The sequence below is a fragment of the Macaca fascicularis genome, chromosome 19, assembly GCF_037993035.2.
Source record: "Macaca fascicularis isolate 582-1 chromosome 19, T2T-MFA8v1.1".
NCBI classification, from domain to species: domain Eukaryota; kingdom Metazoa; phylum Chordata; class Mammalia; order Primates; family Cercopithecidae; genus Macaca; species Macaca fascicularis.
This window is the reverse complement of record NC_088393.1, coordinates 49970792-49982477: the sequence shown is the minus strand read 5'-3', so window position 1 is coordinate 49982477 and position 11686 is coordinate 49970792.

Sequence of the window (11686 nt, the reverse complement as noted above, 5' to 3'; positions counted from 1 at the left end):
TCCTTTGCCCACTTTTTGATGGGGTTGTTTGTTTTTTTCTTGTAAATTTGTTTGAGTTCTTTGTAGGTTCTGGATATTCGCCCTTTGTCAGATGAGTATATTGCAAAAATTTTCTCCCATTCTGTAGATTGCCTGTTCACTCTGATGGTAGTTTCTTTTGCTGTGCAGAAGCTCTTTAGTTTAATGAGATCCCATTTGTCAATTTTGGCTTTTGCTGCTGTTGCTTTTGGTGTTTTAGACATGAAGTCTTTGCCCATGCCTATGTCCTGAATGGTACTACCTAGGTTTTCCTCTAGGATTTTTATGGTATTAGGTCTAACATTTAAGTCTCTAATCCATCTTGAATTAATTTTCGTATAAGGAGTAAGGAAAGGATCCAGTTTCAGCTTTCTACTTATGGCTAGCCAATTTTCCCAGCACCATTTATTAAATAGGGAATCCTTTCCCCATTTCTTGTTTCTCTCAGGTTTGTCAAAGATCAGATGGCTGTAGATGTGTGGTATTATTTCTGGGGACTCTGTTCTGTTCCATTGGTCTATATCTCTGTTTTGGTACAAGTACCATGCTGTTTCGGTTACTGTAGCCTTGTAGTATAGTTTGAAGTCAGGTAGTGTGATGCCTCCAGCTTTGTTCTTTTGACATAGGATTGTCTTGGAGATGCGGGCTCTTTTTTGGTTCCATATGAACTTTAAAGCAGTTTTTTCCAATTATGTGAAGAAATTCATTGGTAGCTTGATGGGGATGGCATTGAATCTATAAATTACCTTGGGCAGTATGGCCATTTTCACGATATTGATTCTTCCTATCCATGAGCATGGTATGTTCTTCCATTTGTTTGTGTCCTCTTTTATTTCACTGAGCAGTGGTTTGTAGTTCTCCTTGAAGAGGTCCTTTACATCCCTTGTAAGTTGGATTCCTAGGTATTTGATTCTCTTTGAAGCAATTGTGAATGGAAGTTCATTCCTGATTTGGCTCTCTGTTTGTCTGTTACTGGTGTATAAGAATGCTTGTGATTTTTGCACATTAATTTTGTATCCTGAGACTTTGCTGAAGTTGCTTAATAGCTTAAGGAGATTTTGGGCTGAGACAATGGGGTTTTCTAAATATACAATCATGTCATCTGCAAAGAGGGACAATTTGACTTCTTCTTTTCCTAACTGAATACCCTTGATTTCTTTCTCTTGCCTGATTGCCCTAGCCAGAACTTCCAACACTATGTTGAATAGGAGTGGTGAGAGAGGGCATCCCTGTCTTGTGCCAGTTTTCAAAGGGAATTTTTCCAGTTTTTGCCCATTCAGTATGATATTGGCTGTGGGTTTGTCATAAATAGCTCTTATTATTTTGAGGTACGTTCCATCGACACCGAATTTATTGAGCGTTTTTAGCATGAAGGGCTGTTGAATTTTGTCAAAAGCTTTTTCTGCATGTATTGAGATAATCATGTGGTTCTTGTCTTTGGTTCTGTTTATATGCTGGATTGTTTATTGATTTGCGAATGTTGAACCAGCCTTGCATCCCAGGGATGAAACCCACCTGATCATGGTGGATAAGCTTTTTGATGTGCTACTGGATTCGGTTTGCCAGTATTTTATTGAGGATTTTTGCATCGATGTTCATCAGGGATATTGCTCTAAAATTCTCTTTCTTTGTTGTGTCTCTGCCAGGCTTTGGGATCAGGATGATGTTGGCCTCATAAAATGAGTTAAGGAGGATTCCCTCTTTTTCTATTGATTGGAATAGTTTCAGAAGGAATGGTACCAACTCCTCCTTGTACCTCTGGTAGAATTCAGCTGTGAATCCATCTGGTCCTGGACTTTTTTTGGTTGGTAGGGTATTAATTATTGCCTCAATTTCAGAGCCTGCTATTGGTCTATTCAGGGATTCAACTTCTTCCTGGTTTAGTCTTGGAAGAATGTAAGTGTCCAGGAAATTATCCATTTCTTCTAGATTTTCCAGTTTATTTGCGTAGAGGTGTTTATAGTATTCTCTGATGGTAGTTTGTATTTCTGTGGGGTGGTGGTGATATCCCCTTTATCATTTTCAATTGCGCCGATTTGATTCTTCTCTCTTTTCTTCTTTATTAGTCTTGCTAGCGGTCTGTCAATTTTGTTGATCTTGTCAAAAAACCAACTCCTGGATTCATTGATTTTTTGGAGGGTTTTTTGTGTCTCTATCTCCTTCAGTTCTGCTCTGATCTTAGTTATTTCTTGCCTTCTGCTAGCTTTCGAATGTGTTTGCTCTTGCTTCTCTAGTTCTTTTAATTGTGATGTTAGAGTGTCAATTTTAGATCTTTCCAGCTTTCTCTTGTGGGCATTTGGTGCTATAAATTTCCCTGTACACACTGCTTTAAATGTGTCCCAGAGATTCTGGTATGTTGTATCTTTGTTCTCATTGGTTTCAAAGAACATCTTTATTTCTGCCTTCATTTCGTTATGTACCCAGTAGTCATTCAGGAGCAGGTTATTCAGTTTCCATGTAGTTGAGAGGTTTTGACTGAGTTTCTTAGTCCTGAGTTCTAGTTTGATTGCACTGTGGTCTGAGAGACAGTTTGTTATAATTTCTGTTCTTGTACATTTGCTGAGGAGTGCTTTACTTCCAATTACGCGGTCTATTTTGGAGTAAGTACGATGTGGTGCTGAGAAGAATGTATATTCTGTTGATTTGGGGTGGAGAGTTCTATAGATGTCTATTAGGTCTGCTTGCTGCAGAGATGAGTTCAATTCCTGGATATCCTTGTTAACTTTCTGTCTCGTTGATCTGTCTAATGTTGACAGTGGAGTGTTGAAGTCTCCCATTATTAATGTATGGGAGTCTAAGTCTCTTTGTAAGTCTCTAAGGACTTGCTTTATGAATCTGGGAGCTCCTGTATTGGGTGTATATATATTTAGGATAGTTAGCTCTTCCTGTTGAATTGATCCCTTTACCATTATGTAATGGCCTTCTTTGTCTCTTTTGATCTTTGATGGTTTAAAGTCTGTTTTATCAGAGACTAGTATTGCAACCCCCGCTTTTTTTTGTTCTCCATTTGCTTGGTAAATCTTCCTCCATCCCTTTATTTTGAGCCTATGTATGTCTCTGCATGTGAGATGGGTCTCCTGAATACAGCAGACTGATGGGTCTTGACTCTTTATCCTTTTGCCAGTCTGTGTCTTTTAATTGGAGCATTTAGTCCATTTACATTTAAGGTTAAGATTGTTATGTGTGAACTTGATCCTGCCATTATGATATTAACTGGTTATTTTGCTCGTTAGTTGATGCAGTTTCTTCCTAGCCTCGATGGTCTTTACATTTTGGCATGTTTTTGCAATGGCTGGTACCGGTTGTTCCTTTCCATGTTTAGTGCTTCCTTCAGGGTCTCTTGTAAGGCAGGCCTAGTGGTGACAAAATCTCTCAGCATTTGCTTATCTGTAAAGGATTTTATTTCTCCTTCACTTATGAAACTTAGTTTGGCTGGATATGAAATTCTGGGTTGAAAATTCTTTTCTTTAAGAATGTTGAATATTGGCCCCCACTCTCTTCTGGCTTGGAGAGTTTCTGCCGAGAGATCTGCTGTTAGTCTGATGGGCTTCCCTTTGTGGGTAACCCGACCTTTCTCTCTGGCTGCCCTTAACCTTTTTTCCTTCATTTCAACTTTGGTGAATCTGGCAATTATGTGTCTTGGAGTTGCTCTTCTCGAGGAGTATCTTTGTGGCGTTCTCTGTATTTCCTGGATTTGAATGTTGGCCTGCCCTACTAGGTTGGGGAAGTTCTCCTGGATGATATCCTGAAGAGTGTTTTCCAACTTGATTCCATTTTCCCCCTCACTTTCAGGCACCCCAATCAGACGTAGATTTGGTCTTTTTACATAATCCCATACTTCTTGCAGGCTTTGTTCATTTCTTTTTCTTCTTTTTTCTTTTGGTTTCTCTTCTCGCTTCATTTCATTCATTTGATCCTCAGTCGCTGATACTCTTTCTTCCAGTTGATCGAGTCGGTTACTGAAGCTTGTGCATTTGTCACGTATTTCTCGTGTCATGGTTTTCATCTCTTTCATTTCGTTTAGGACCTTCTCTGCATTAATTACCCTAGCCATTAATTCTTCCACTTTTTTTTCAAGATTTTTAGTTTCTTTGCACTGGGTACGTAATTCCTCCTTTAGCTCTGAGAAATTTGATGGACTGAAGCCTTCTTCTCTCATCTCGTCAAAGTCATTCTCCGTCCAGCTTTGATCCGTTGCTGGCGATGAGCTGCGCTCCTTTGCCGGGGGAGATGCGCTCTTATTTTTTGAATTTCCAGCTTTTCTGCCCTGCTTTTTCCCCATCTTTGTGGTTTTATCTGCCTCTGGTCTTTGATGATGGTGATGTACTGATGGGGTTTTGGTGTAGGTGTCCTTCCTGTTTGATAGTTTTCCTTCTAACAGTCAGGACCCTCAGCTGTAGGTCTGTTGGAGATTGCTTGAGGTCCACTCCAGACCCTGTTTGCCTGGGTATCAGCAGCAGAGGCTGCAGAAGATAGAATATTTCTGAACAGCGAGTGTCCCTGTCTGATTCTTGCTTTGGAAGCCTCCTCTCAGGGGTGTACTCCACCCTGTGAAGTGTGGGGTGTCAGACTGCCCCTAGTGGGGGATGTCTCCCAGTTAGGCTACTCAGGGGTCAGGGACCCACTTGAGCAGGGAGTCTGTCCCTTCTCAGATCTCAATCTCCATGTTGGGAGATCCACTGCTCTCTTCAAAGCTGTCAGACAGAGTCGTTTGCGTCTGCAGAGGTTTCTGCTGTGTTTGTTATTGTTTACTGTGCCCTGTCCCCAGAGGTGGAGTCTACAGAGACAGGCAGGTTTCCTTGAGCTGCTGTGAGCTCCACCCAGTTGGAGCTTCCCAGCGGCTTTGTTTACCTACTTAAGCCTCAGCTATGGCGGGCGCCCCTCCCCCAGCCTCGCTGCTGTCTTGCCGGTAGATCACAGACTGCTGTGCTAGCAATGAGGGAGGCTCCATGGGTGTGGGACCCTCCCGGCCAGGTGTGGGATATGATCTCCTGGTGTGCCTGTTTGCTTAAAGCGCAGTATTGGGGTGGGAGTTACCCGATTTTCCAGGTGTTGTGTGTCTCAGTTCCCCTGGCTAGGAAAAGGGATTCCCTTCCCCCTTGTGCTTCCCAGGTGCGTCAGCTCTCGCTGGTCGGGCTGCAGCACCTGACCAGCACCGATCGTCCGGCACTCCCCAGTGAGATGAACCCAGTACCTCAGTTGAAAATGCAGAAATCACCGGTCTTCTGTGTCGCTCGCGCTGGGAGTTGGAGACTGGAGCTGTTCCTATTCGGCCATCTTGCTCCGCCCCCACACAGGAAAGATTTTAAACAACCCTAAGCTTCTATCTTTTCTGACTTCTGGTCTGTCTTCTGTCTTTTCATTGGCAAAATGGAAATAATGTCTACCCATCAGGGTTATTGTGTGAATTAAATGAAGTACAGGTAAAGTATGTAGGACAGGGCCTGGCATATAGGACGTGCCCCTCAATAGTACCTATTTCCATGTATATATAGAAAAAGAGGTACCACTTAACACACTAGGACATGGTTACTGACTGCTTGTGGGAGACCAAATAAAAAAGCTAAGTGCAAAGACTCAAGCCTGGTATGTTACTTTTTACCAACTGAGATGTATCCATTATGAGATTAGACATATAAGATAATTTATCAGGGAAGACACTTGTGAGGGAATGTGGGGAGGGCATGAAAATAGTATGGGACAACCCACAGACCACTATGCAAAGCTGATTTCTGTGAAAAAGAAAGAGAAAGAAGTTTTAAGTATCAATACAGTTCTAACAGAGTTTTTGCAAGGCTGATGGGGAGTCCTCCAACCAGTCACCCATTAGAGTTAAAGAGAGCCTGAAAGAAATAGGCCTGCTTTCATGCCCTTGCTGGGAGCCTCTGGGAAGGAAGCTTTCTGTGCAAAGGAGGTGGTGAATTTGAAATGCACTCACCTGGGCCTTCTGTCAATCAGGTCCCTGCCATGGACACCTAGCAGGGTCTCATTCATGGATGCCACCACAGAGACACTGAGAAAAAGATGCAGCCATGAAAAGGTGGAAAGGTGGAAAGTTCTAATGACATAGAAAATAGCAATCAGCCTTTTGCACATCTGAAAGCTTTCTGAAATATCTGAGTGCAGTAGAGAATTGACAGAGGACTGATCACCAACCTAGAAACATGGTGAGAGGGGAAAAAACCTGCAAGAATGTAATCATCTCCCATCAACTTTCCAACAGAAATAATTTATTCCTTGAAGAAACACTTAGAGATTATCTCATGTTACATGCTTGTTCCTGAGGCTACCACCTGTAAAATAACATCACCTACATTCCTTTTTTTCTTTTCCTTCCATGACAGCTCCTTCAGTAAGAGGGCGTCCATCCTGACTTTAATCCAATATAGCAGCCGTGATGTCATTTCTGTACTTCAGGAAGACTGGCAGGTATGATGGTCTTTTCTCTTGTCCCATTTCCTGCAGGACTGACTGCCATGCTTGGGAGAGGGAAAAGACTTATTTGCCTGTATCTGGGACTGGATCTCCTCCTTCCTCCACCAAACTCCTGCTTCTTGGTACTAATTCCTGCAGTTCCCTTTCTACCTGGCCTTTATGCTCCCTGTATCCCACTGTCTTTTAGACATAATTATCTTCAGCCTCTGTTCATTTGTTTCTCAGATTCAAATGAGAAACACAATTTCACATTGTGAAACTTTCTTCATTATTTGTTAGCATCTCTCAATAGTGTAATTCTCTCCATTCCCATAAAATTCAACCACTTCTCAAAGTGTTGCTTGACTTCTTGTCTCCAGACTTTGAAACGTTCCTTGCATATGACTGCCTCATTACCTTTCTAAAATCTAGTTAATTCACTTAATCAAGAATCTCCAGGGGTCTACACTAGCCTATTTGGTAACTTCACATTTCTTCTATTTACTAATCCTTCTCATTTCCTTTACCTCTACTTCCTAGTATAATTCCTCCATCCTAATTGGAACTGTCTTTCTACACATCCCTGCCCCTTCACCCATATAGACATAAAATTCTTAGTTCCAATGCTATGTCTAAAAACAGGGTGAACTCCCCTCCACCATCTGCACTACAGACTTAACCACACCCTTCATCACAAACAATCTCTGACCTCATGGAGAAAAAAGACTTTAGGATTAGCCTGTGAACCTGAGACTCAGAACAAAACCTATGTGTGATTGAGACCTTTTCCTGATGACCAATTCACGTCTTCCAAAAAGATACAGAAATGAAGAAGGCAAGGTCCCTACCCCAGGGGACATAAAGCCTAAGACAGGAAATGAGACCTGATAATAATCATGATACCAAAATAGAAAAAAACTGAAGGCCACAAGAAATCAGAGAAATCTGATGGGAAATATAGCTACACATTGGAATCACTGGAAAACATTTTTAAAGTGGATGCCCAAGCCCCACCCATGGGTTCCAGTTTAAAGGTCTGGAGAAGGACCCAGGCCCTCTTAATTTTTAAGTCTTCCCTGACACTACAAACATGTAACGAGGATGAAGAACTCTTGTTATAATAGGTAGAACTTAAAACTAAATCAATTATGTTTAGGTAGAAGTACTTGAATTACTTAAGGACCTTTTTCAACATACATAAGACTATACTTTTTTGGCCCTAATTATTAATGGGCTACACCAAGAACTCAGTAATCCAGTTGGGAAACAGAAGCTGAATGGAAAAGCCACCTTATTTGATATGTTAAAATATATATAAAGCATTTTCAAATGAGTGATAAGTGATGCTAAACCTTCTCTAAATAATATTTATGAGAATGTTAATAATATGAGTATTCTATGCTGGGCGCGGAGGTTATGCCTGTAATCCCAGCACTTTGGGAGGCTCAGGCAGGCATATCATGAGGTCAGGCGATCGAGACCATCCTGGCTAACACGGTGAAAACCCATCTCTACTAAAAATATGAAAACAAAATTAGCCAGGCATGGTGGCAGGCGCCTATATACTCTGGAGGCTGAGGCATGAGAATGGCGTGAACCTTGGAGGGGGAGCTTACAGTGAGCAGAGATCCTGCCACTGCACGTCAGCCAGGGAGACAGAACGAGACACCAGCTCAAAAAATGAAAATAAAAAACAAAAAAAAATTTTTTAAATGAGTATTCTAAAAATTATGTGAAATTTCTGGAAATCGAATATGTTACCAGTCATAGTGTCATATGCCACAGAAGTAACGAGATTTCTCTGTGAGCTGTGTCTTTACCATAATAAACCTAATAAAAATCTCATTAGATTTTTAACCATAGTCATTTTAAATCTTTGTCATTCCCAGACAGTTGCTTTGATTATTCCTCGAAGTATTTATAATCAGCTACAGTCCAAAATTGCAGTTTCTTTGAGGAGATATATGGAAAAGACTCTGACAAAGACTCTTGAATACAAGTTTCTGATAACTTCAAGATCATACCACTGGACTCTCTGAGGACTTTCAAAATTTTAATAAACAGGCTGATACTTTCATGAAATTCAAAACAAAGAAGAAAAAAATAAACTCAGATTTATTGGACTAAATAATCAAAAGGATAATGTTTTCATAATTTTTTATTTGAAAATGTGCTGATTCTTTGAATGTTTTATTCTCCAGATTTATGGACTTTCTCTTTTAAGCTATTTATACTTTACAGCAATTTGGTTAAGTATACTTCCATAAATAAAAATTGAAACATTTGCTTTTGCTCCCAATCTGAGTGCCCCAGAATTGAAAAACTATTCATGAATATTCATGTGCTTATGGTAATAAAGTTATTTGCACAAGTTCAGTAAGAATTGTCTCTCTTATAACAGGATACATTTGAAAACATTGGTTATATTACCAAGGCTTTGACTGGGATGTTCTATTTGAGAATATACATAGAATAAACCCAAAGGGAATGCAGGCAAAGTCTGAAGTTGGCCTTGGTTTGGCTTCCTAGTCTCAAGAAGTTTTTGACTCACGAAGGCTCAAAATAAAGGGATGCAGGAAGATCTACCAAGCAAATGGAGAACAAAAAAAAGCAGGGGTTGCAATCCTACTCTCTGATAAAACAGACTTTAAACCAGCAAAGGTCAAAAGAGACAAAGAAGGCCATTACATAATGGTAAAGGGATCAAGTCAACAGGAAGAGCTAAATATCCTAAATATATATGCAACCAATACAGGAGAACCCAGATTCATAAGGCATGTCCTTAGAGACTTACAAAGAGACTTAGACTCCCATACATTAATAATGGGAGACTTCAACACCCCACCATCAACATTAGACAGATCAACGAGACAGAAAGTTAACAAGGGTATCCAGGAATTGAACTCAACTCTGCACCAAGTGGATCTAATAGACATCTACAGAACTCTCTACCCCAAATCAACAGAATATACATTCTTCTCAGCACCACATAACACTGATTCCAAAATTGACCACATAGTTGGAAGTAAAGCACTCCTCAGCAAATGTAAAAGAAGAGAAATTATAACAAACTTTATCTCAGACCACAATGCAATTAAACTAGAACTCAGGACTAAGAAACTCAATCAAAACCGCTCAACTACATGGAAACTGAACAACCTGCTCCTGAATAACTACTGGGTACATAACAAAATGAAGGCAGAAATAAAGATGTTCTTTGAAACCAATGAGAACAAAGATACAACATACCAGAATCTCTGGGACACATTTAAAGCAGTGTGTAGAGGGAAATTTATAGCACTAAATACCCACAACAGAAAGCTGGAAAGACCTAAAATTGACACCCTAACATCACAATTAAAAGAACTAGAGAAGCAAGAGCAAACACATTCAAAAGCTAGCATAACGCAATAAATAACTAAGATCAGAGCAGAACTGGAGGAGACAGAGACACAAAAATTCCTCCAAAAAATCCATGAAACCAGGAGTTGGTTTTTTGAAAAGATCAACAAAATTGATAGACTGCTAGCAAGACTAATAAAGAAGAAAAGAGAGAATGAAATAGACGCAATAAGAAATGATAAAGGGGATATCACCACTGACCCCACAGAAAAACAAACAATGTCAGAGAACACTATAAGCACCTCTACGCATATAAACTAGAAAACCTAGAAGAAATGAATAATTTCCTGGACACTTACACTTTCCCAACACTAAACCAGGAAGAAGTTGAATCCCTGAACAGACCAATAGTAGGCTCTAAAATTGAGGCAATATTTAACAGCCTACCAACCAGAAAAAGTCCAGGACCAGACAGATTTATAGCCGAATTCTACCAGAGGTACAAGGAGGAGATGGTACCAATCCTTCTGTAACTATTTCAATCAATAGAAAAAGAGGGAATCCTCCTTAACTCATTTTATGAGGCCAATATCATCCTGACACCAAAACCTGGCAGAGACACAACAAAAAAAGAGAATTTTAGACCAATATCCCTGATGAAATTTGATGCAAAAATCCTCAACAAAATGCTGGCAAACCGAATCCAGCAGCACATCAAAAAGCTTATCCACCAGGACCAAGTGTGCTTCATCCCTAGGATGCAAGGCTGGTTCAACATATGCAAATCAATAAACGTAATCCAGCATATAAACAGAACCAAAGACAAAAACCACATGATTATCTCAATAGATGCAGAAAAGGTCTTTGACAAAATTCAACAGCCCTTCATGCTAAAAACTCCCAATAAATTCGCTTTTGATGGAACGTATCTCAAAATAATAAGAGCTATTTATGACAAACCCACAGTCAATATCATACAGAATGGGCAAATACCGGAAGCATTCCCTTTGAAAACTGGCACAAGACAGGGATACCCTCTCTCACCACTCCTATTCAAGATAGTGTTGGAAGTTTTGGCTAGGGAAATCAGGCAAGAGAAAGCAATAAAGGGTATTCAGTTAGGAAAAGAAGTCAAATTGTCCCTGTTTGCAAATGACATGATTGTACATTTAGAAAATCCCATCATCTCAGCCCAAAATCTCCTTAAGCTATAAACAAGTTCAGCAAAGTCTCAGGATACAAAATTACTGTGCAAAAATCACAAGCATTCTCATACACCAGTAACAAACAGAGAGCCAAATCATAAACGAACTTCCATTCACAATTGCTTCAAAGAGAATAAAATATTAAGGAATCGAACTTACAAGGGATGTGAAGGACCTCTTCAAGGAGAACTACAAACCACTGCTCAGAGAAATAAAAGAGGGTACAAACAAATGGAAGAACATACCATGCTCATGGATAGGAAGAATCAATATCATGAAAATGGCCATACTGACAAAGGTAATTTATAGATTCAATGCCATCCCCACCAAGCTACTAATGACTTTCATCATAGAATTGGGAAAAAACTGCTTTAAAGTTCATGTGGAACCAAAAAAGAACCCACATTGCCAAGGCAATCCTAAGTCAAAAGAACAAAGCTGGAGGCATGACGCTACCTGACTTCAAACTATACTACAAGGCTACAGTAACCAAAACAGCATGGTCCAGGTACCAAAACAGAGATATAGACCAATGGAACAGAACAGAGTCTTCAGAAATAATACCACACGTGTACAGCCATCTGATCTTTGACAAACCTGACAAAACAAGAAATGGTGAAAGGATTCCTTATTTAATAAATGGTGCTGGGAAAAATTGGCTAGCCATAAGTAGAAAGCAGAAACTGGATCCTTTCCTTACTCCTTAT